The following is a 25,594-nucleotide window of genomic DNA, read 5'->3' as shown; positions in this document are numbered from 1 at the left end:
ATGCCCCTGAAGAAGGGAATTTACTTCCTAAAATGCATTGGGTTGTTTTATTAAAACATCTTGGCATGTGGAACCCACTTCTGACTCCTGAGCTTTTGTGATGGATCTACGCCCTCAAATAGACTTGAGTAAAATGAATTGAACATAAAGAAAAAGCAATGGTTTAAAAAAAGGTTAAATATGATGAAGAATGAGAGTAAAGCAGAATTAATTGATTCATTTGATTCAAAACAAAGGTGTGGCAGTGCAGCCTGGTGGAATCTTTAAATGAGGTTCTGTTTGTGGAAATGTAACGTTGCAGCGCAATGGGACGAAGCGCAAAGCAGGTTTTTGCACGCCGTCAAAATTACAAAGGCAAAAGAAGGATTAAACTAAGGATGACCAGGAGTGCGTCTCTTTCTATGTACTTCATAACCATGAAATGTTTTTGTCTCAACAGAGATTGCACCCAAGAGTACATGGAGAATATAAAAGTATAAGGATTACGACGTAAGAACACGATTACCGTAAACGTTATAGCTGGCTACAAGCACAGGAGCAGGGTTCTCTTCCATGTTTGATTATTAGGAGTGAATTACTTTACTTAAAACAGTTTAGCAATTTTCTGCAACAGATGAACTATTTTATATAAAAGCGCATGGACTCATTGAACATAATATGAACATTTAGCATAACAATGCGAGTACTACAAAAATGATGTGCACTGGGAGTTGTAGTGACATCGGGTTTAAGCACCTGTAGATTTGAAGTTTGGTTAGTCCTTTGTTTATGTCAGCGTGAAGTTTCGATGCACACAGGTGCAATGAATCATTGGGTGACGCAGTATATGGGCATGAAGATAAAACAGAGTGTTTTCTCATGTATTAGGTTTAACTCGTACCAGAAGCGTTTCTATACGCTGAGAAGGAAGGAAGAAATTATTTATTTTTAAACAAATGCGGTGACCAGTAAGCCATGGTAAGCGCAAAGTAAAGCATTTTTACATATCTGTGATAACAATTATTATATGGCGCAGTACACAGTGGGGGTGAATTGATTGGGTAAACAACACGTTGAATTTAGGGTACGAAGGTGAAATGGACGCAGTTTGCCAGTGGTTCTCGAATGAGGGTGGAAATATTGTGTAAATGGTTTAAAAATACGCTTTTGGTTCTTCATCGATATAAATGTTGCTTTTTAAATGCAATGAAGTGTTTCATAAAGTTAATTATGTCCTATTTTTATATATTGTAGATGCCCCTGAAGAAGGGAATTTACTTCCCGAAATGCATTGGGTTGTTTTATTAAAAAATCTTGGCATGTGGAACCCACTTCGGACTCCTGAGCTTTTGTGAGAGATCTACGCCCTCAAATAGACTTGAGTAAAATGAATTGAACATAAAGAAAAAGCAACGGTTTAAAAAAAGGTTAAATATGATGAAGAATGAGAGTAAAGCAGAATTCATTGATTCATTTGATTCAAAACAAAGGTGTGGCAGTGCAGCCTGGTGGAATCTTTAAATGAGGTTCCCTTTGTGGAGATTCACTTAAGCCAGCACATGCAGCGGGAGAAATGGGCGCCTCAGCTGCCATTTCTTCTGATGTTCTGCACAGGAGTTGTTTGTTTAGGCAGCCGCTGTCCTGGGCACTGGCATGGGTGGCTTCCCGGGCTACCATTTTTTTCTGGTGTTTTCCACTCGACATGCTCATGTGGGAAGGTCTTATCCTGATCACTGGTGTAGAGTGACTTCACATGTGAAACCCATATCTCAGCTGATACTGAGTTGCCTCTGTTCGTTGCCCCAAAGGTTAGTTTGTTCAGGCATTGCCAGAATTGTTTGGTTTTACTGGGTGCCAAAAGTTCAAAAATCTTTATCCATTTTTCCTCATGTGCATTCCATTTGAGTTTCCAGATAAGTTGTTTGTGTTGCTTTGCTGCTAAGTTTAACAGCTTTTTTGTGGTTTCACTATTTATTTCCGTGTGCTCTTTGTTTTGTCTCTAGTAGCCGCGTGTTTTGTTTAATCTCCGGGACTGTGCCAAGGTTATGAATTATCGTGTTTGTTTTTGTTTTATGCCTCTTTCCTTGTAGCAGCGAGCCCAGTTCTAGTGCCAGCTATTCCCAGACCTCTATGATGTCCAATTTATTCCTCACTGGTGGCCAACCTTCTCAAATAGGTTTCCAAGTATCACATTTATTGGTGGTTGTTTCTGAACATTTTATTCTCTGCAGGAGTCTATGCTGTTCCTCACCATTAGAATTCCCAAGAGGCAAGAGGATAAACCATTTCTCAATGTTACTTCCAAGCGAATCATCAGAACAGCATGGTTGCTTTCATCTTATGGGAGCACATCATAGTTTAGTGTGACATTGTCAATAGGCTGGCTCAACAATATGTAATCAATAGTAGTTTGGTTGTTAAAGGTAGGTGGGTAAACTGATTCGAATCCGGTCTGTGTAGGAGTAAATTGTGCTGATTCTATATTATGGGTCTTAAGGAGAATGGTGAATCTCGCCGTGTCGCTGGTGACCCTGCCATGAGTGTTCTATTTTCCCAGCCTGTGCATGTGAAAATCTCAGAGAATTATGATTTCCAGGGAGGCATGCTGTGCTATTAGTTTTTTCAACTTGGTCAATTAGATGGTCCAAATTATCTGGGCAGCCTGGACTCTGGGGGTTATGGTATATGTTGATTATTAGTGTGTTAGGGAGCCTGCCGCGTGGTTTAATCCTTTTAGGATGCCGGCTAGAAGTATGTCAGAGATGTTTTTGAATTCAGCTCAGCTCAGCTTTAAAGAGTGTTTAATGTATATGGAGATGCCTCCTGGGGGCCTCCAGAACAAGTTTTTTTTTTTGGCGGGTTTGTGAAATTCCGCGTATCCTGGTAGGGGGGTTTGGGTCAGTGCCCATGTTTCTTGCACGCAGATGAGATCTGCGGTCAGGAGCAGCGTGGTTGCAGACAAACTTGACCTTGTAAATGCCTGCAATGTTCCATGACATGATGTTAAAGGGTTGTTTTCTTCCTTCCATATTGTTAGGGCAGAGGGGCCCTTGTACTAGGTGCGAAACTGCATTTTTTCTGACAGGTTAGAGGATACCCATCCCCAATAGGCTGAATTGGATGAGGGGGGTGGACGAGATAGGGAACTGGATGTGTTAATGGTAATTACATGCGTGTAACAAGAGGGAGAGAGAGGACTAGTTAGCTAGTCCGAGTCCCCGAGGGTTTATATGTGATTAAACAAAGAGGACTAGCTTAAGTTGACCAAAGTGTTACAGTACTCAAATTAGTTCTGTCACGGGCACCTTGTTGGTGTATTCATGAAGCCCTCACCCACCAACCTAGTTGGTGGCATGCTTCATCATCGGGCCCACCCAGTGACACCTAGTTTGTCCCGGGTGTGCTACGACACCTGATTACAGCGGAGCTGGTATATTGCTGAGAGTGCAGTGAGGTTGGGTGAGTTGTGATTTAAAACGGCTTGGTGGTGGTCCCAGTACCCGAGGGTAAATTAAATTTTAATAACTGGGCCGTCACCAGCGGTTAAAAGTAAGGCTACAGGACGCGTGAGGGTGGCGAGTTACTGCCCCCTGCGTCCTTCAGATGGTCGACATGTTTCAGCCAGTGCCTTAGAGTGTTCTGGCTTTCCTCAGGACCGTTTTTAAAAAAAAGGTGTGGTGAAATAAAACAGACTTAGTGTTGTGGTACAGACTATGTGATACACTCACTAAGGCGTTTTTCTATATGTGAGAGGGGGATTCCCTTCTCATGCATATGCTTTGGGTTATTAGCCAAGGCTTCCTGGAGGGAAGCGGTAAGGGGATGACCAGTCTTTCTGGTCAGTGCCTGCCTTGTACCTGTTGCCCCGCCGTCGTCCGTGTCAGCAAATTGCCCCTTTTTGTTGTATATCCTTGCTGATGTGCTGGCATCTCGCCATGTTACGATTGTCAACTCCCTCCTTGAGTCCGAAGCCAGGGAATCAAATCGCACCCTAATAATGTCCATACTAGTGACGTGAGAAGACAACTAACTGATGTGTTGCAGGAGTTTTAAAATATTTTCTCTATTCAAGATATCCATTTTGCCTTTGGATGTGTACAGCGGAGTCATGCTCATTTTTGTCGATTGGCCATTTCCTAAGGTGTAATCACTTGTTCATAAGCTGTTATCGCTGTGGTGGGGCCTTTGTGTTGATTGAGTCAAAGGAGCGTGAACATGAGTGCTGTTTGAATTCTGTGATTGTCCTTGAAGACGTGCTTGTGACCCTTGTATTGGTCGTGGGAGTTTCGGTGGCCTGGGTCCTGACCTATGTTGCCCGGGCCTCCTTGTAGTAGTATTTGCTGTCCTGGGTCATTTGATTTCCTTGTTGTTGTTGACTTTAGCTCCATGTTTATAGGACATCTCTGAATGGTGGGCGGACCTTCATGTGTTGCCTAGAACAATGGGGTTTTGTTCTATCAGTGGTCCTGTAGGGCCTAAAGGAGAAGCTTGATGAAAAACGGGTTGGAGTGTGTCGGGATGCTGGCCTTACGGGCTTAGACTTAGTTCTATACCAGAAGTGCCTAATCTGTCGCTTTGAGTGGAGCATCCCTGCGTTTTGTGCCATGGTGGTCCACTATGCCTGCTATCTATTGGGGGTGTTTCTTTCCGGGTTCATTGTGTTTTGTCCCCCTCCATAGCCTGGGCATAAGATTGTGTGTTGATGTTGTTGAGGTTGTGTGCCCCTGTAATGTTGGATCCAGTTGTTGCGTGCTCATATGAAATATAGGGTAGAGTGCTATGGGAGAAACATGGTTTCTTTCAGAGGTTGTTTGTTTTACTGGTTCCCTTTTGCCTGAGGTATTACGGTGGTTCATCAGTGCTGTTTTTATGGACTGACTTTTTGAGTGATTCCGTTGTTTCTTGAGACTTTTTTTGTCTCCGGGTCAATGTAGGTACAGTATGTGGGGTGGTGTCCCCCATCCTAGTGCCCCCCTGTGGTTGACCTCAGGCCCTGCGATTTGATTCCTGGGCACTGCTCCAGAGCAGTTGGTGAAGACAGGGCTTCTTTTGGACTTATTTGTGAGAAGTATTGGCTGTTAAGGGGATCTGTTTTTCAGCTTGATTCAATATTTGCACTTGTTCCGTTATTCGTGACCGGGACAGGTGTTTTAGTACCAGGGTGATTAATATTTATACGTTTTAGTTCCACCACCGTTGATGTGAGTACAGTTGGAAGAGAGACTAGTTTGTCCGCTATCTCTGAGAAGAGGCAATCCAGGGTTGGGGTCACGCTGTTGCTTACCTCAGTGATCTTAGGGAAAAGCATAGAAGGTTAGGCCCTGCCACCTCCTCGAGTCTAAGAGGAATAAAATCCCACTTTTCTTTAAATATTATTCCAATACCCCCCTTCCCTGTCACTCCGTGGTTTATGAAAGATCTTTTAGCCAAGAGGGCAAGCAAGGCCTAGATCAACTGAGGAATTGGGAGAAGTCAAGGTTTCCATTAAAAAGAAGGCGTCGAAATCACAGGATTTCAATAGCAGGCTAATCTCCGTCCCATGTTTAATGAGCGATCTCGAGTTTTGAGCTGGGAGGTGCACTAAGAAGCAGAACCTTCATCTCTATATCCTAACCAACAAATATGTTCAGGCGAAAAAGAGTTCCCTCCATCTAGCTTTGATGGGCCTTAGCTCTGCATTCGACCTGGTTAACAGAGAGAAGCCCTGGGAAGAGCTAGGGTCCATGGGGATGGATGTGAGTTTGGTAAGCTTTCTCAGGGATCTCAATTGTGGGCTGCCGGCTTGCTTCGATCCGCTATGGTAGCAACAGTGAATGTACAAAGCATTTTGCTCTTAACAAGGGGGTCTGACAAGGTTGTATTTTGGCCCCCTTTCTTTTTTTTGTTTTTTTGTTAATTGTTTAGAGAATGCACTCCTTGTTCCGGGCTTAGATGTGTCAAGAGCAGGGGGCAGATTTCTCCCAGCTCCTTCTTATGCTGATGATGCTGTTTTAATTGCCCGCACTGCTAGAAGCCTGCAGCAGCTTTTAGAGGTTTTTGTTGATTTTATGAGTAGCCTGGATCTGCGTACTAGCTCTAACAAATCACATGTAATGGTCCTGGGGCAAAAAAACACGAAAAATGCTATCCTTTCTGTTTAAGAACATATTTTAAGCAAGTTTGAAAATTTCGCATATTTGGGTATTTTAATAGATTCAAGACTGAGTTGGAAACCCCTAATAAAAAAGCATACTTGTAATTTCGTGAGAGCATGTGCCAGAGTAAATAATTGTTCTACTCAACTGGCTCATAAGCCACTAAGAATCATGTTGGAGGTTTATAAAGCCAAGTGTATTCCCATTTCTACTAACTACTCTGTTATGGCAAAAAAAGAACCTGGGAAAGAGCCTTATCTCCTTTTTGAAATGCCTACTTAGGTTTTTAAAACCTCTCTTTTTAGCGTTGGATTCTTATCAGGCTAGGCCTGCTTTTTTGTATTTACAACTTTTAGCTTCTTAGGAAATCTGCTATACTGTGTCAATGTTTCTCATATTTATAGATCAGCTCAATAGGGCTAGTTTTAATGAGCTGATTCTTGATGTTTTTGTGTAATTTTATGGCAATATTTATATTTTTTGTACCTTTTGTTGTAGAGTTGTGATGTTCTTTAATTTGTTGTGACTTGTATCATTTTATTTTTAAAATCAAATAAAGTATTGACTGACTGAGTTAGAAACTGTTAAAGGAATACAGAAGTTTCTTGGTGCTGTAATTATGTTAGACAATGTTTTCTTTTAACTAAAATACCCTAATAGTACCTTTGCTGGCTTCTATCAAACAGGTCGAAAGAAAGGAATGATAAGTTAACGTGGACACCAGGGATGAGGCAGGCTTTTCAGAAACTGCAAACTGAGATAACAAATGTCCCAGTTTTGGGAACTCCTGATTATACCAAGGAATGTTATCTCTTTTGTCTTTGAAATGGTCAAGTGATGACAGCTGTTCATATGCAGAAATATCCTTTAGGTCACAATCCCATTGCATATTTTAGTGGACAGTTGAATTCAGTGATGAGAGGACCTTATCCTCGCGAGCAAGCTCTTTGCAGTGCAGAATAGCAGCCCCATTGTCATGGGGCACCTTTTACGCTCTAGGCAGAACATGCTGTATTTGCTAATATTCAGAAGGCTTAGACTACTGTAAGTAAACAGTGAGTGTCAGGATATAAGGTGATACTGTCACTACCGTCTTTGATGGTTGTGAAGTGTCATACAGTAAATCCTGCTATATACTTTGTTCATCCTATATTAGATTCTGAAGATGATGTTACATGACTGTGCAAGTTACATGCCTAATTAATCTAGTCAAGCAACATAGAATCCTATAACAGGTATCATTGTCTATTTTGTTGATAGTTCTTCAACTATTGACCAGGATATAGGTGTAAGACACATAGGTGCAGCAGTAGTTAGAGCACAACAGCATAATTCTTCAGACACACTCCACATAGTAGAGCAGTTAATATTACCAGCGCATTATTCTGCACAAGCAGCAGAATTGATAGCCGTGATTGCGGCTCTTAAGCAAAGAGTAGGAAAAGTCATCACAATCGATTCAGGTTCAGCTTATGTGACTACCACTATACATTAGACGGAAGTCCTGTTATGCACAGGAATATCCTAGAGGCACTTGCATTACCACAGGCAGTTGTGAAATGTGCAGCACATACAAATGGACAGAATTGTGTGTCATGGGGTAATGCACTAGCAGACTGGGCAGCTAAAGATACAGCTAGGTGCATCCCCCTCCACCGCCACCCGTGCCCTCCAGTTCACAATATGTCCCTGTTTTAGTGGCTCAAACTACCACAGACAAAGCCATACCTCATTATGCTGAGACAGCATGTTTACATCTTTGAGAATTGTAGGAAGCCGTTCCACTGCATGAAAAGCAGTTATGGGAGGCTAGAGGATGCTCCCAGTCAAGGGATGACCTAATATATAGACAAATATCTACAGGCAAACCAGTAATGCCTCAGGCTTTACTTATGATGGCACTTGACCAGTTGCATTTACCAGCCCACATTTCAAGGGACTATTTATCTATGCAAATACTGGTTCATTCCCAATTTGCATGATATGCTTACTATGTATCTACATAACTTTATTGTCTGCCAACAATTCTCTCCCAATTCCACATTGAAGGTGATAGATAATTCCAGCCATTCCATACCCACAAGGTCCTTTTAAAGCCCTCCATATTGACTTTGTAGACATGCTAGACCGGTTTAACAAGTATCGGTATCTTATATTTGTAGTTTGTCCTTTTTCCCAACGGATTGAAGTAGGACTATGTGTCCATTGTGATGCTAAGTCAGCTGCTACCTTTCTGATTCGTGAAGTGATTCCGCGCTGGGGAATTCCAGAAGGGATAAGATCTGACAATGACACTCACTTTGTTAATGCAATCTTTACACATCTTATCCCAATGTTAAGGATAAAACATAAACTATCTTCTGTTTGTCATCACCTATGCAATGGCATAGTTGAGGGCCTAAATGGACTGCTAAAGAATAAGATCAGCAAGCTATGTACCACGTTGCATAAGAAGTGGTTGTATTGCTTACCATTGGCTATTTTTTCCCTTAGGAACAAGCCTGGATATGTTCATCACATGACACCCTATCAGAAAGTGACAGGGATACCCATGAATGTACAAATACCTGCTACTAGACGTAATGTACAGGGAGAAAGCACAGCAGAAATCCTGACCAGTGAAATGCATGATTACCTCTTTGAATTAATCAAGGTTGCAAACTTAATTTCAAAACATGTAACCAAAGGGAAGCATGCCACTGTTAAGGTCAAATTTCCAGTTGTGCACACAAGTGACACCGTCTTCATTCACATTTTGTCCAGAAATTAAGACAGCCAAGGTTTGATGGACCCTGTATAGTGACAATGATAATCCATACTGCCCTCAAGGTAGATGGCAGGAAACCCTGGATCCACATCACTGATATGTGTCTGAATCCAGCATCATGCCAAGCATCATCAACAACGTAAATGGAACAAGAGGTGGGAAGAAGATTGTCATCATAAAAATACCCCCACTACCTCTGCCTTTGTAAACATTTTGGGAATAATAAAGTGAAAGTTATGTTTTTTGTTTTCCATTCCCTTTTTTGCCTCTTGATACTATCTATTGTTGCTCTTCCATAGCAACATACCTTATAGCTCTAATTTTACACACTTAAGAAGAGGAATTTCTATTCATTCTAATATGTCCCATAGTGTTCATACCAGATTATCAGATAATATGCTGCATCAGCATATGTCAGACATAGGCTCAGAAAGTACCAATGAACCATGTTTCGTCTGCTCTCTAATTCCTCATGCTACTGGATCAGATAGGCTACATTCAACTAAAGGAGTACTGCCAAACACAGCTCTATGTCTATTGCATCTCTACTTGTGTAGGATTAAGGCCCATATGCAACTAACACTTGTTAAAGTAGCACGTTTTCTAGTCAATACCACAAAAAATGACTCTTTAGCAGACGTTTTATATATCCTCACAGATAGACCGAACATTTACATTACAGTAAATCCTCAGACAGTCAAGAGACTAACTTCTGTTTCTTTGTGTTTCAGAAGAAATGGCACCATTAATGTAGGACACAATGCAACTGTAGTGCCACAATAGATAACGCCGACATGCAGGGAGGAACCTCCAGCCTCATGAACTATTATTAGCAGTGTGGAGAATTACTGTATGCCCAGTTACCAGTGAACTGTGGAGGCATATGCTCCTTAGTCACTTTGCACTCCCCTGTTTTGGTAATTCCTGGAGTTAACATTTCAAGTTTATATAAGCACCCCATGAGCTCTCCAACAACTTTGTTACATCATCATCGAAGGAAGAGAACTGCAGATTATTATGGCACTACTACCTGGAACAATGTTCTTCAAGAGTACTGGTTGTTCAATTATGCACATTTGCTCTTTGGAAGCATTCTGCCAGTTTTCAAGTCTAAGACAGCAGCTCGATGGCTGCAGATAACTCGATGGGAGCTTCTCAAGTGCATCAACACTACAAAAGATGGATTTAACGCCATAAAGGAAGAGCTGCATGCTATGAGAATCCTAATAATGCTGCACTGTGATATACTCAACCTTATGACGGCCATGCAAGGAGGGGTATTTGCCAAGATAGGAACTGCTTGCTGAACCTTTATCCAAGCAAACAATGTGGCTAATGGAACTTTGTCAGAGGCTATACAAACTTTCTACAATTTACTGAAGAAAATGGTAGCTGAAGGAGGTGCCCCAGATAACTGGTTTACCAGATGGTTTTCTTTTCTGCCATTCCAGATTCGGGGACTGTTGAGAGCCTTGTTGCCAGATATTGTGGTCCTACAAGTTGTATATTGTGCTATTCAATTAGTTCTAGCATGTTGTAGAAAGATTGGTACCAAGGCGAGAACGATGTTTTTAGTTAGGACACAGATACATGTAGTAGATGCTCAGGGCAACACATATCACTTAGTGCCAAGTGTAGACCAAGGTTTAGAACCAGTAGTTGAAATATCAACTAGAGTGAGGAATGTTATGGCAGAAATGAAATATGAAAATACGGTGTGACAGCAGACAACAGTAGAGAGTGTCTCACAGTCATACATGGTAAAAGAGGGGTGAAGGCCCAAAAACATGTGCTGATGAGAGAGAGGTCAAGACTTCACTTGAAGACAGAATCAATAACTTGTAAGGTTGTAGTTGAAGGAAAACTAGTGTTTTTCAAGCTTGAATGAATTTAAGGCCTTAGCACATGAGCACACTGGCACATATTCTGTGTTTTCAATAGATTGAAACATGATTAGGCAATAGGAGCAGGAGATTGAATTAGCCAAAAATACACAGAATCTGATACGAAGCCTAGGAGCATAATGATAAAGCACACACAGAAATAGATATGCATTCACCACAAACACACACGCATTAAAAAATAGAGCATGGTTACTTGGCCCGCTGCTCCTGATTCTGCAGCCACCATGGCGGTGCCCAGGAGAAAAACGGCTTCCCTCAGCTTTTCCAGCAGCACTTCTAGTAGTTACTTCGAGGACCTGGAACCACTCACCCCGGTGGAGTATGGAGCCAGCATGGCTGCAACTACTGGAGGTGGCATGTGCGATCACACTTGTCAACAGGAATATGGTGAGCATCAGAGCACAGGGGTTGCAAACAGTGCAGCTGCGAGCGCGGCGGTAAGGCAAAACACATATTAGTTGGCTCAACTTGGTGCAGATGGTGGGGTGTCACATGGCATTCTAAATTATGGCACACAAGTAGGCGTAGTGAACAATACCTCCACAAAACCACCTTGGATACAGTGACAAGCACAGCAGGGGAACGCTTTTAGACAGTGACAGCACCCAGCCAGCTGTGGAACACTTCCAGGGCACCAGGGTAGCATGACCGGTTCCGCTATTCCCGTTGTCCAATCCAACAGTGGCTTGTCCCCACCTTATGGCTCGCCACTACAGGAGCCTTATACAATACTGGGGCATGCAGACTACACTCACTGCATGCCAGAGTATCAGGGATTCACCTATCGCACAAGCTAGTTTGGTGGCAGGGTCCATGGGTGGTGCAGCCCCTACAGGTACAGAGGGTAGCCCCCAACGCAGGACCAGGATGCAGGAAGGGGAGGCGCCAATTTGAAAGAACAAGGGCAACAGCTAGGCAATCAAAACTGAGAGAGCGCACAACCAGGGGGCAGCCACAGCCATGCGGTCAGAGGCAGCAGCACTAAACCAAAGAAGGCATAGCCAGGCAAGAGGCTGACCAGGTCCCTCATCAGCAGACAGCAACCACAGGGCAACCTATAGTGGGTACTCAAGAAGGCATCCAAGCAAAAGAATAACCCTGCAGCAGCTTGAATTGTGGGGGCAGCACAGGCCCTCTCCCCAATCAGCAAGCAGGCCTGTGAGTATTTGAGGGCTTCCCCTGGTGACCAACCCATGATAGCCAATGTAACAGGGCTAGCAAGCCTTGTCCTCTTGGCAGTCAAAGAGAGGATACAGAGGAAATAATGAATTGATATCTTCTCGCTCTCAAGATCAGGCAGGCTGGCCTAAACCTAGTTGCCCAAGAAAAGGAGAAGGACAAAAAAGAGAAGAGCAAAGCTAGGATAGAGCACTTCATAGAAAACTGCACGTGTTTAGGACCATGGCATGCATGACAGTAGAAAAGTTCCTGCAGTGTGCTGCAGCCCTATGGCTTTACGTACAAAAGATCCACGATGCACAGCGCATATACCAGGGCAAAGCATGGCTTAAATATGATGAGTGTTTCAGGGAAAAGATGCAAACCTGACCTATCATAGAATGGGACCACCAGAACATTGCGGATTACTTGCAAATAATACTGGCAGCAAGAGAGAGCTCGAATAGAATAGATTATCTTTTATGCGCCTCAAGAGAAAAACCAGGACACGATGGGTTCTACCAAAGGTGGAAGACTAAGCCTTGCACAGGGAGTAAGCCTGGCAAAGAGGGAGCCACCATATGTTGGAAGTTCGACAAGAAAGAATGCACTTGGGGGCCATCTTGTATAAAAATCTACAAAGCGAGGAGCACGGCCCAATGATGAAGCATTCCACTTCGGTGGGTGAGGGCTCGTGTATACAATAAGGGATACTCCTTCTGTCTGGCCTCTTGCTACATGAGAATTGTAATATCAATGAAGCATTAAATCTGTAACGGAACAGCACACTACCTTGTTGCTTGATTATTTCAGTTTTGCTTTGTTCGCCCTAAGTTGGCAGGGTATACCTAGACATGGGTCCCTTGCTCACTTTGCCACTGGATTCAAGCTAGCCTCACTGATGATGGCTGATTAGCCAGAAACCGGTCCCAGGATGCTTGTTTCCGGTCCAGGGAAGACATGGCTTGGCAGTTCGGGCTGGACTGTTCCCATGAGGCACAGGGTCAGACTGATTTGCATATGGCCATGTCTGAACTGGGGTGGCGGAGTGAGCTAAAGAATGATGATGGATTAAACCCAGATCAGTTGACTGGGGGTGAGTGCTTGCAATGTTTAACACTCCGTCCATCATCCTCTTTGCTTTTGCTTTATTCAACCTGTATATTAGGCATGCCTTCGTCAACTGCGGGGGATCACACCCAGCAAGAGATTGCTGGAAAGGGAAGACCCTGGCAAATAAAAAGAACTCCCAGAAGAAGCTATTAAGGGGAAGACAGGCTAGAAGGGTTCTAGGTAGGGGGAAAAAGACAGGTAACGGGCATGCACACCCGTTAACTTACCTAGACTTCTTCAATTGCTGAGCGGTTACCAGAGAAAGGACGATGCACAGCTACTGGCTAAAGGATTTGAGGAGAGCTTCATAATACCCTACAGTGGCCTGCAGGTTGCACACATGAGTAAAAACCTAAAATAATTGGCAGAACATAGTGAGGTGGCAAGGCAAAGGTGTCAAAAGCGATTCAGCTGGGCTGCATGGCAGGCTTGTTTAAGAGTCCACCTTTTGAGCATTTCATTGTCTTTACACACCCCCTGCAGCTCCCTCCCCGGTGTGGTCCTCAAAAAAGAGTCAGGAAAGTACAGACTAATCTATCCTTTGTTGCAGCCCAAAGGGTCCTCTGTCAACAATGGCCTTCTACAGGACCAATGTTCAGTCGTATATGCAACAGTAGACAATGCAGGCGACTTGGTGAGGTCAGCAGGCAATACAGTGCTGATTGCAGAAGCTGATATAGAAGCAGCATTCACTGTAATCCCAGAGTTTCCACCTGCTAGACTTCCAGTTGGGCACCCTGTACGACTTTGATAAATGCCTTCTGATCGGTTGCACCATATCTTGGGCATACTTTGAAGCATTCAGTATGTTCATCGAGTGGGCACTCAATGATCTGCATCCTGGCAGTGGGAAGTTGTAATTTTAGACAACTTCCTATTTGTAGGTGAGCCGAACTCAAAAGCTACTAGACCAATTCATAATGTTTGCGGAGAGCTTGGGAGTGCTCCTGTCACATGACAAGCTGATCCAGCAACAACGCTTACTTTTATACCATTGAGCTATACAGAGTCAAAGGGGTCTGCAGGCCGCCACCATTTAAGTTGACAGGTGTGAGAGTGTCTTTCCACAGCCTGGCAGCTAAGAAGATGGCCACACTGGGGTAGTTGCATCAACTGCTCGGCAAGCTGAACTTTGCAGGGAGAATGGTCCCAGCAGGAAGGGCATTCGCAAAGAGACTTGCGTGGTTGACAAGAAGAGGCTTGATCAGAAAACATCATCAGGTGAGGCAGGACCTTTAACTGTGGCTAATTTTCCTAGATAACCTAAATTGCATGCTTTATTTGGAGGGAACCCTGAGTAACAGGGGCTGAGGTGGAACTTTTCACAGATGCAGTGGGGGCCAAAGGTTCTGGCACGTTGATCACCAATGCATGGTGTGTGGCGCATTGACCTGTCGCATAGCGCAAACAATGCATCACCATGAACATAACGCTGCTAGAGGTCTTCCCTCATAGTAGTTGCTTTCTCTCTTCGGAAAGATAAGCTAGCGAATAAGCAAGTGCCACCCCAGATTTCATAATCACTTGTGTGATGCAACTGATGAACTACGGTTCGGCATCTCGTCCTAGTGCCCTGGGCTTGCTATGGGACCTGGTGCACTGCCAGCTAAGCACAAATATGGTGATAAGAGCTAGACATATATCCAGTTGCAAAAATGCTGTTGCTGATGCCTTTTCTCCTTTGCAGTGGTCAAGGTTTCAGGAGCTGGCCCTACAGGTGGACCAAGAGATGATGCAGTTCCTGATCGAGCTATGGAGGCTAGAAGACTTGACTTAGGAGCGCTGGTGGACAAGGCTTTAGCGCCCGCAACCAGCAGAAAAGTTTTGCAAGTGCCTTTCATTTTTCCGGCAGGTGACCAGCTGAGACAAGCTCAGTGGCTGGTAGGAGTCAATTGTGGTTAAATGGTTCATCCTGTGGGCATTCACCGATGGGGAGAGCAAGACTTGGGCACAGGCACACACTGTGGCAGTGACATACTTCACGATGCGGTGACCCATTCAAAATGGTCCTCTTCTAGGTGGAATTCACAGTGGCTTTCTTCAAGGCTTACACAGTCCATGAAGTGGTAGCCCCTGCAAAGCAGTTGCTGGCTCATCCTGCCTGCGCTGGTTTGATCTTTACATGAGGGTTGTTTATATGGAGCTCAGGCGATCTAAAACTGATCAAGAGGCCAGAGGTATGTGATCCCACATAGGCTGTCTACCCGTGAACAATAACTGTCCGGTGTTCCTGACACAGGAGTACGCACGGATAAGACTGCCAGGCGAGTCCCCTTTGTTCATACATCAGGACGGAACCTTTTTATGCAAGTTCCAGTTCTCAGCAGTCATGAGGAGGGCCATAGAAAAAGCGGGCTACCCCACTGGGCATTTCGGGACTCACTCTTTCCCCATAGAGGCAGCCACATTGGTGGCTGCTCATGGCCTGGGGAGTGATGCAGTCAGAAGGCTCGGCAGGTGGAAGTCTAATGCCTTTAAGGCATACATCAGTCCAGACAGCTGTTAAGGCCCAGTCTTCATTCTTTTCCTACAGAGGTGGCAGACAGCATGCTGAGAGTCTGACCATTTGGCTACTTTAACATCACGTGGGCCCACCGATGGGCAAGTTCACAGAAACAGCTCAAAGGGATATGGCTGAACAACACAAAGCCGGTATATATGGGAAAGCCAGGGATGAGATTGGCTCAGCTGTTGCCGGTGGTGGGTGCAGCGCTAAAAATGAGAGGAGGACCAGATGCCATAATGATTGACTTAAAGGGTAATGATGTGATGACTCTGGGTAGGTGAAGACTGCTGAAGGACAAGAAAAAAATCCTTAACTGAGGTAGTCAGACTGGTGTGTCCTGTGGATATTGTATTGCACTTTGTAGATGCCACACATCGGTTGTGATCCAGCGGTAAACCAGCCTCAGATATTCTAATACCTCATACTCACCTTGGGCCCATAAACACACATTCGCACACAGGCCAGTTAAATCCATAGGGGTCAATTTTTATATTTATCTTTCTTAAGATTAGTTATCTGTCATCTCTAACCAATCTTTCACGGATCAAAAAGTTATTTCCTCTGGTCAATGGACCATTAGTTGAACTAGTTGATGGTGAAATGACAAGAATAAAATCTACTTTTCTCTGCAATGAAATAACCACAGATTCGGGAAAATTTTAAGAGTTTATCTACATTAAATTCATGTGAGCCAAACGCAAAATACAGTACAGTCTCCGTCTTTCATGGAAGGAAGATTCAAATTAGTAAGACTTTCAATGACAATATTTAGAAAGGAGAGGATAGAGAGAGGAGTACCATTTTAAATCTACATAACATTATAATTACCTAGGATGGTGTGAAAACTGACCCCTTAGCCAAGGAGTTGGAAAGGATTCCCCGGGAAAGGTCAGGAGACCAAGACATCAGGACAGGATTCTGGACAGGATTCAGGATAAGGTGACCTCTTCTAGATCTGACGCCTTCGTCGCACCCCTCTCTGATACTATCTTCCTCCTTGATTCTTCCGCGATCTTCTTCTAATTGTTTGGCTTAATTTTAAATTATGCAATACGATTCTTCTTCAGCATTCGCTCGTCACTCCGACAGCATCCTGAGCTCTGCAGCATTCCAGTCTCTCCGTTTCTAACTAACTAACTAAACTACCTCAATTATACCTTTCTAAAGTCATCTACCACCCATTAATGTTTCAATTTCACAAAACTCCTAATTCTGGTTGGACAGGAAAAAGGGATGATCATCACACCATGCCAGACTTTCAATATTTACTTTAGTTCATTGTCTAATGATCCCGCCCCTTAATTTTCTATTCAAAATCTTTATTCCCACCCGTATTCACATTTTTATCGAACACAAAGTATACATTTCGTATAATTTTTCTTCCTTTCACAGGACATCGTGCTGGTTCCCAGGGTATGTTGCTGTTTATTTCTTGGATGGCATTCAAGGATTACAGCGCGGCTTCTGGCTCACTTAGACTGCGCATGTTTAACGGTCACATGGGATATAGACTTCGGTCTCTTTCAAAGGCCCGAATACAAACTAATAGGAAAAGTCAAGAAAAAAAATGTATATTAGTTCCAAAATAAAATGATTTCACTGTATACCACCTATCTATACTCTAATCCCATTTACTTATAAATGCTCTCCCCGCATTAGCAATTAGTAAAAATAGCTTGGTTTAGTTTCAGCAAGCAGCTGCTTAGCATGTGAGCTTTTAAGCGGCTATTTTAGATGCGTCTGCGCAGGTGTAGAAAATTCCCTCCAAGCGACAGCTCATCATACTACGTAGATGCAATTGACGCATGCACATTACAGTTTCCCGCGTTAGCAGCCATTTTAGATTTCATTTGAGTTACTTGTTAATAGGACACATAAACAAGCTTCTCCCCTTCTCTATAAATGGAATGTAGTGCATATTAATTACACAATACACAATTAGTATGACGTTATGAGTTATATGAGAGGATTGTCTTCAAGCAAGTCTCTTTTCTACGAGTCCTTGCTCCATCAATCCCCTCTCTGATGGCATTATTGTGCCATCATAAAATTACCCATCACAAACCAGATGCCAACTTTAGCACATCTCAGTTCCCTTTCCATTCTTTTCATTCCCTTCCTCATTTTTATCTTTTAAGTTTTTCATCTTCTTGTATAATTCACCTTTCATTTCTTCTAACTGTATTTCTTCATACTTTCTTTTCTTTCCCTTTCCATTTACTTCATATCTTTTTCTATTTTTACAACATTTACACCATATCATTATTACTAAGACTAATATTGTTATACCAATTATTGGTAGTATTATTTGACCTATAAAACTCTTTCCTATATTAGTAAGCCAAGTCCCTATTAAGGTAATACTATTTGTTAATTTCTTCCATACACTATCAACTTCCAGTGGTTTAAATTCTTCTTCCAATTTCGAAATATTTTTAATGTATCCTCCAATTTCTACACTTTTGTCCGGTATATAAGTGCAACAATGTTGCGCTTTCAGCAATTTACAGACTCCGCCCTCTTTTGCTAATAATATATCAAGGGCAAGTCGATTTTGTAAAACCATTGATCTAATTGCAACCATTTCTGTATTGATCATTAAGAAACCCCCAGCAGTATCAGTCGGTAGACGATCAACTACTGTGGATAATTGACAAATTTTATGTGAATTCAGAATGACTCCCACTGAAGGTATCAATGCACTAAATATATCACCTACTCTTTTACTACGGATTAGTACTTTATTGTTTTCATTGCTTCCAGGGATTCTTTTTACATGGTAAACTTTAGGGAATACTATTCGAAAATAGCAACTCCCGTACCACCGTGCAGGCAGCTTAAAATAAGCTTTATTATCACACACATAATAAACACCAGGAAAAACTGGATCTGTTCCCCCTTTTAGTCCCCAACCCCCAAGAATCAAAAAATTATGTTCACACTCACTGGACCCAATAAATACATTGTCAGTCTTTATTCTATGGAGGCAGATCTTCCCTTTCTTTTCAAAATTTAGGGACATTACAGCATGAGTCTTGCCAGTTGTATACATTCCCTCTTTCTCAGCCAAGGTGGGATATGGGGGTTCTTTTCAGAAGCTTTGCTTTGGAAGTCCTGTCTCCTTTCTTCAACTAAATTCAAAAATATATTTTCTTCCTCTTTTAACGAGCATGTTAAGTTATTATTGTGTGCCTTTTCTATATCTAATGACTTCATAGTTAAGAAATATTCACCCATAAACTGTGCATCTTTAGTAGTAAGCACTGGAATCATACTCCTTCGAATATCACATCTAAGTTTGAATAATAATACTGTAACTTTCCTGTTCTATAAAATAGACTTGTTAGTATACTACATGAAATGCCATATGTTAATGGTAAATTATGGTAGGTGACACCCTCTGCTACTGAAGCTGAGAATTTCATGCATACATAACAATCACTAATCTCCATGGGGTCTACATACTGAAATATTAACTTTGTGAATACATTTAAAACACTTGACTGATCCTCTCTAGTTTCCTGTCTTTCTAATCTGGTTCTGCTTCTTGTCTTAACAATTACCTCAGGTTTGTCATCCACTGGTATCCAATCTTCCTGACTTGTGCTCAGTTGTTCTCTATCAGCTTCTTCAGAATCTGTTATTCTAGATTCTTCAGCTGTACAACCTTCAACAGCCTGTGTCAGTTGTGGTTTTTCTTCCTCAGGAGCTGGAACCTTTTCTGTATGACTTGCATTTATCCAGTTAGGCAACCCTGCACATGTCACTGCTGTTGTTGTGACCAGTATGACCTGTCACAGATCATCCCACCTGGGTGCTAGGCACAACTCTCGGGTGTGATTCTTCACTACCACCCAGTCTCCGGGAGTCATATCATGTGCTTGATCCGGCTGCCTTTCAACTGCGTCTTCTCCAACCTGGTGAGAGACAGAAAGCACTAGGTCAGCCAATCCTTTACAATAGTCCAATACCAGATCATCAGTTATATTCAACAGTTTATGTCCTGATATAAATGTTTGTCTCATTGCTCTTCCCATGAGTATTTCAAGGGGACTCAATCCTGTGTTTCTGTCAGGAATGCTTCTGAGTCCCATCAGAACAAGAGGTAATGCAGCTGGCCAACACAGTGATGTGGATGCACACACCTTTGCCAGTCTAGACTTGATTGTGCCATTCATTTGTTCCACCACTCCAGAAGCCTATAGGCAGTATCCACAGTGCAGTTTTTGTTCAATTTTAAATGCTTCACAGATTAACCGAATTATTTCATTATTAAAGTGAGATCCTCTATCTGATTCCAAAGTTACTGGCAAACCAAACCGCGGAATTAACTCCCTCAATAGCAGTCTGGCAACTGTTATGCTGTCATTTCTCTTAGTAGGCTATGCCTCCACCCAACGTGAAAACAAACATACTATAACAAGGATGTACTTCAATCCCCTGCATGGTGGTAATTGTATGAAATCTACCTGCAACCTCACAAATGGTCCTTCTGCTTTTCCAATTTTTCTGCCTACAACTTGAATGTTTTCTCCTGAGAGGGGTAGGTTTGGGATGTCTGCTGTTCTCACAGTAGAACGAGTAGCACCAGTGTCCAACACAAAAGTGACATCTTTTCTTTCTACTTTCCCATCAATAAATGGACCTGACTGATCTACCGGCAAGGATGCGCCAAGTACGCACTCCTCCTTCTCCCCCCTCGCTGTTGCAACTATTTTGCAAAAGAAAATGTGAAGTTACAGAATTTTTCTTACCACTTCCTCGTGGAAATCCGGCGTCCGCACTGTATTTTAGTTTGTTCACAACATTTTGCAAAGGGGCAGGTGGCACCTGACACTGCTGATTAACAACCTGCTGTGGTTGACTCATTAGCACCTCATTCTGCGTCTGTGGATTTAAATTTTGATTTGGGCCATTATTATAGTGTCCCAATTTTCCGCACCCATGACAAGGAAATTTCTTCTTTGCATCCTCTCTACTCATTCGTCCTTTTGGTTTTACCCCATTCGCTGCATTATCATTCTGTCCCTGTTCTTTTGATTGGCCATCGGTTTGACTATTTAATTTAAGCTCTTGGTGTTCTGCCAATTTCACTTGTGCCCACATCATTTTCTCTTTTAATTCTTAATGTCTGGCCTCAATATCATCCCCGCAATACTTGGCATACTTTAGTATGTCGTCTATGGGTTTTCCCTGCCAGCACAACATGTGCTGCTGAATCACCTGACTAATTTCTGGTCTTAAGCCATACACAAATTGATACACAAAATGACCCATGTCCTTATCGCTAATGTTTTCAAATACGCTACACTGCTTAAACACCTGCAACAGGCGTTCAAAATAAGCATGTTCAGACTCATTTGATTCTTGAGTTGTTCTATCTATTTGTACCCAATCCGTTTCTTTTGGTGGTATTTTCTCTTTCAAGAAAGTAATCACTTGGTGATACTTCTTTATTACCTCATCTGAAGGGGCTTTTGTTTTTGAGTCTCTTGGGTAGTTATCACTAGGCCAATCAACTGTGATTTTACATTCTGTCCATAAATTAGCATGAACCAATATGTCAAACAATCCATCGAAATCTTTCAACAAAACCTTGGAAACCTTCACAAACATTTCAACCTTCTTGTACCATTCAACTGGCTTCTCTCTCAACTTGGGAAAATCATTGGTAAATGACAAAATATCTTGTCAACTCCATGGAACATACAAATATCCCCCTCCAGGAACTTCTCTCATCGGGCACAACCTCTCTGTCTTTCCTGATTCTTTTAGTAAATATTCAGATGCGGTTCGACTTGCCTGTGCTTCCGCCTTCTTCTTTGTCCACCTAGTCTTCCACCTGTCTAAGTCTCCCCAGTTCTGTAAAATGGTCATTAACTCCTTAATCTGTAATTCTCTTCCAGATACATTCATATTTTCCAAATCCTTGTCAGTAAATTCTGCTCTATATGGTTTCTTTAGTACCTTCGATCTCCCTATTTCAATCCCCATTTCAGAGGCAAGTTCTGTCAATTTTTCATGGAACATCTTTGCATTTCTAGTTATGCTTCTACATACTCTTTTTCACTGTAAGTGTTTAGCCATCTATGTCCACATTTCCAGCTATCATCTCTTCCAATTCCACTTTTAATTTGAAAATGTCTAACATCTTTGGGGGTGAACTTTGTTTTTCGATTCCCTGTGCCCATCTCTCCAGATCCTCTGGAGTCACTGCTGTAGCACTTCTGACTCCGAAGTATGTCACTGATCATCCTTCTTTTGAACAACTAGGTATGACTTTTCTTGGGGTTTCATTTGTTAGTCCATTAAAGATATTACTGAATCACATTCACTGATTTGGTCTTTGGTTATTACAATTTCTTTTCTAGTTTTATTCAAAGGGGTTGTTACAACTAACAGTTTGGGACAGTTCGCTTTATCTCCATACAATGGAACTACAGGACCTATAGTTACTGGTATGGTCAATGCATCTGGGTGTACGTTCAATTGGGTTATTTTCTGTATTAATTCTTCTCTGTTCTTATTCAAAGCTTTTTTTCCTTATCCTGAAGTACCCTAATAACTGTTGTATCATGTAAAATCTGTGGAACCAAAGGTGTTCCAAAAACTGGGGCACTTGGAGTAATTCTAATTGGTTCTTCCTGATATGGTGGAGGGTTTTTAGTTAAAATGTCCTCCTTAAACTCATCTTCTGATTCTCCAAAAGCTGACATTGTCAAGTGTTTAGTTTCCTCCTTACATTTGCCTCCTGTCGGTTCGTCAACCGTTAATACTGGATATAACCCTTCTGATACCATTGCTTTTCTCCATTGCTTCATCTGACCCTCACGTGACTCCCGTAAATACCTGGGAAAATGACCCATGTACCTTCCGCTTCTTTTATTTTCTCTCTCATATGATTCAGTCTCCCATTCTTCTAGTGCCTCATACTGTGTCATTCTGGGTCTCGGATCCAAATCATTCATCCGTATTCTCAAATTCTGCAAAATTCTTCCATTAAATGTACCATGTTCTAGAAAAGCCAAAACACCAACACCCTTTGTGTACTCTATCCAATTCTCCATCCATACACACGTATGATATCCTCTCTCCATCATCATAAATGAAGCAGGCAGCTTTGGAGGAGGGATAGGAATCCCCTCTCTAGTCAATACTGGCTAGTCTTTCATAAAGAAATTCTTAATTCTCTTCATCAATGACATTTTTCTCTTTTCTTCATACATTCTATCCTGTGAATATATAAAACAATAATCTGCAAAACCTCAGGTCAGGTCGACTTGCACCAAATGGCAAATGAGAATCGACCATACACAATTTCCGCCTACCAATCCAAAATCAGCTTTTATCCAAACTTCCAATCAAATTCTTGCTAATACTCGTAATCTGACCAATGCCAACACGGCCTTTTGTGACGTCAGTATAACTCCTTACCACTGACCCCTCCTTTACAATTCTGTGCTTGTCTCACACCTACAATTTCCACCAGTCCCAGCGCGGCACTCCGTGACGTCAGTAATACTCCTTACAACTAACCCCTCCTTTACAATTCCCTTTCTGTCACACGCCCGCTGTTTCAACCAATCCCAGCGTGGCTCCCCGTAACGTCAGTACATCTCTGCCGACTGGCCCTCCTTTCACAAGGTAATACGAAAACGTATTCTTTCTTAATTTTGCATTACATTTTCATTAATAACAACATAAAACATACGCTACTCTGTCTGTTCCACTAAAACCAAAGAATAGATTATTACTTTTGCTACGAGTAAAACCTTCCACTTACTCTTCATTTGAGCTCAGAAGAACCTGCTACTCCTTAGGTGTTACCCTTTCTAGGTGATATAACACTAAAGTTTCACCAGCGAACCCTTTGATATCGGTCACTCTCGTTTTCACACAGAAAATAGTCCCTCATTTAGCACTGAAAGCCCTGCGTAGCTTTTCAGCACTTTTCTAACAGACGAGTAACCTCACTGCAGTATGGCTTCCATTTACCACCCGCTATTCATTTCCCCGGGAATTTCCAGACAACATAAAACAAAACATTTACGGGTTTGTTAAAACATTAATCAATAATCAATATTTATCCCCAAACCAGTCAATAATAACCATTGCTCTGCTACCTGAAAAACGGATCCAGTGGTAAACCAGCCTCAGATACTCTAATACCTCATACTCACCTTGGGCCCATAAACACACATTCGCACTCGGGCCAGTTAAATCCACTGGGGTCAATTTTTATATTTATCTTTCTTAAGATTAGTTATCTGTCATCTCTAACCAATCTTTCACGGATCAAAAAGTTCTTTCCTCTGGTCAATGGACCATTAGTTGAACTAGTTGATGGTGAAATGACATGAATAAAATCTACTTTTCTCTGCAATGAAATAACCACAGACTTGGAAAATTTTAAGAGTTTATCTAAATTAAATTCATGTGAGCCAAACGCAAATTACAGTACAGTCTCCATCTTTCATGGAAGGAAGATTCAAATTAGTAAAACTTGCAATGACAATACTTAGAAAGGAAAGGATAGAGAGAGCAGCACCATTTGAAATCTACAGAACATTATAATTACCTAGGATGGTGTGAAAACCGACCCCTTAGCCAAGGAGTTGGAAAGGATTCCCCAGGAAAGGTCAGGAGACCAAGACTTCCAGACAGGATTCTGGACAGGATAAGGTGACCTCTTCTAGATCCGATGCCTGCGTCGCACCCCTCTCTGATACTATCTTCCTCCTTGATTCTTCCGCGATCTTCTACTAATTGTTTGGCTTAATTTTGAAGTATGCAATACGATTCTTCTTCAGCATTCGCTTGTCACTCCAACAGCATCCCGAGCTCTGCAGCATTCCTGTCTCTCCGTATCTAACTAACTAACTAAACTACCTCAATTATACCTTTCTAAAGTCATGTACCACCCATTAATGTTTACATTTCACAAAACTCCTAATTCTGGTTGGACAGGCAAAGGGGATGATCATCACACAATGCCAGACTTTCAATATTTTCTTTAGTTCATTTTCTAATGATCCCGCCCCTTAATTTTCTATTCAAAATCTTTATTCCCACCCGTATTCACATTTTTATCAAACACAAAGTATACATTTCATATAATATTTCTTCCTTTCACAGGACATCGTGCTGGTTCCCAGGGTATGTTGCTGTTTCTTTCTTGGATGGCATTCAAGGATTACAGCGCGGTTTCTGGCTCACTTAGACTGCGCATGTGTAATGGTCACACGGGATATAGACTTCGGTCTCTTTCAAAGGCCCGAATAAGAACTAATAGGAAAAGTCAAGAAAAAAAAATGTATATTAGTTTAAAAATAAAATGATTTCACAGTATACCACCTATCTCTACTTTAATCCCATTTACTTATAAATGCTCTCCCCGCATTAGCAATTAGTAAAAATAGCTTGGTTTAGTTTCAGCAAGCAGCTGCTTAGCATGTGAGCTTTCAAGCGGCCATTTTCGATGCGTCTGCGCAGGTGCAGAAAATTCCCTCCAAGCGACAGCTCGTCATACTACGTAGATGCAATTGACGCATGCGCATTACAGTTTCCCGCGTTAGCAGCCATTTTAAATTTCACTCAAGTTACTTGTTAATAGGACACATAAGCAAGCTTCTCCCCTTCTCTATAAATGGAATGTAGTGCATATTAATTTCACAATACACAATTAGTATGATGTTATGAGTTATATGAGAGGGTTGTCTTCAAGCAAGTCTCTTTTCTACGAGTCCTTGCTCCATCAGTAGCAAGGGAAGCCTAGATCTGCGGCACACAACACATTGAACTCTCTCACACCCTGTGCATGGCCAAGAACCCAGGCAGGCTGGTGCTGTCAAAACATGATTTATGATTTGACGGTTTTGTTACTTTAAGGGGAATGATGAGTGAAATTGTCCAATGATCTCTGTTTGTCAGCATCACATAAACTATTGACAAATGACCAATTACTCTTGTGATGATGTATGACCATTGTTTAATCATGTACCATAATGCTCATAAACTGCAGCTTTTACCACCA

At 42.1% G+C, this 25,594-nt stretch overlaps 1 long non-coding RNA gene across 5 annotated transcripts in view; it reads left to right on the top strand.

Moving 5' to 3' along the window:
- LOC146798125 (uncharacterized) overlaps positions 1-25,594 on the top strand; it is a 29,475-nt gene extending 3,881 nt beyond the window's left edge. The window contains exons 2-3 of one of the 5 annotated variants that reach the window (XR_014968611.1): positions 1-9,035; positions 9,615-25,594. This is a non-coding gene — a long non-coding RNA (uncharacterized LOC146798125). The other 4 variants (XR_014968613.1, XR_014968612.1, XR_014968610.1 and 1 more) reach the window with 4 other exon arrangements.

Source organism: Triturus cristatus, chromosome 9 (assembly GCF_964204655.1).
Source record: "Triturus cristatus chromosome 9, aTriCri1.1, whole genome shotgun sequence".
NCBI lineage: Eukaryota > Metazoa > Chordata > Amphibia > Caudata > Salamandridae > Triturus > Triturus cristatus.
This window is presented reverse-complemented; position numbering and strand designations above follow the sequence as displayed.